Source organism: Dreissena polymorpha, chromosome 2 (genome assembly GCF_020536995.1).
Source record: "Dreissena polymorpha isolate Duluth1 chromosome 2, UMN_Dpol_1.0, whole genome shotgun sequence".
Classification (NCBI taxonomy): domain Eukaryota; kingdom Metazoa; phylum Mollusca; class Bivalvia; order Myida; family Dreissenidae; genus Dreissena; species Dreissena polymorpha.
The window spans coordinates 2,483,336-2,484,347 of NC_068356.1; positions in this window are offsets into that span (position 1 = coordinate 2,483,336).

A 1,012-nucleotide genomic window follows, 5' to 3' on the forward strand; every position below is an offset into this window, starting at 1 on the left:
ATAAACAGTACAAATACAATACAGTAACTTACACAATGTAACTATACTTCATCATAAACAGTACAAATACAATACAGTTATATACACAAGGTAACTATACTTCTTCATAACAGTACAAATACATTACAGTAATATACACAAGGTAACTATACTTCATCATAAACAGTACAAATGCAATATGGTAATTTACACTAGGTAACTATACTTCATCATAAACAGTACAAATACAATACAGTAATATACACAAGGTAATTATACTTCATCATAAACAGTACAAATACAATACAGTAATCATTGACAAGTATGCAATCATTGTAATTAAACAACTAGCCACACATAACACTACTTTTGAATAATTTTCCTAATTATTAAGTAAACCATACAAATACTTAATATGTAAAAACAAACAAAACGCACATCAAAATCATGAGTATATATGATATACGAATTCTAAGGACACTCTATTTTATACAGAGCTACAATATTATACAAAAACCTTAAAATTAATACATAGAAACAATTTTTTGATCATTCGAATAGCCAGATAACATTTTATTAAACAATATATTTGTGTGTTAAGAAGTTAAGTTTGAAATAATTTCATTCTAGTTCTAATCGACGTTTTAATACTAACTAATTGCCGACAAAGGAAGTCATCAAGTCGGATACTACTTTGATCTTCCGCCAATCGATGTGAAATAGATTGCCGTCTCTCGAGGGCAAGTGTGATCGTATCTTTACGCTATGTTTAAAATCACTTGATATATGCAGATTTTTAACTTTAAAAACATCATCTCTGCTAGCTTACAAAGTTGATTGAGTATTGATTGATACACTCTGCGGCAGCGGTGAACTGCTCATGAAATAATTTAAACATATTGAAAGTTCTTCGTGTACATATGAACTTTGGAGCAAAAAAAAGATTGTGTTGAAATAAAAGAGAAAATGTTAACATGAAGAATTAATAGATTTAATAGAACCGGTCGCCGTAACCTAGTGGATAAGGCGTCCG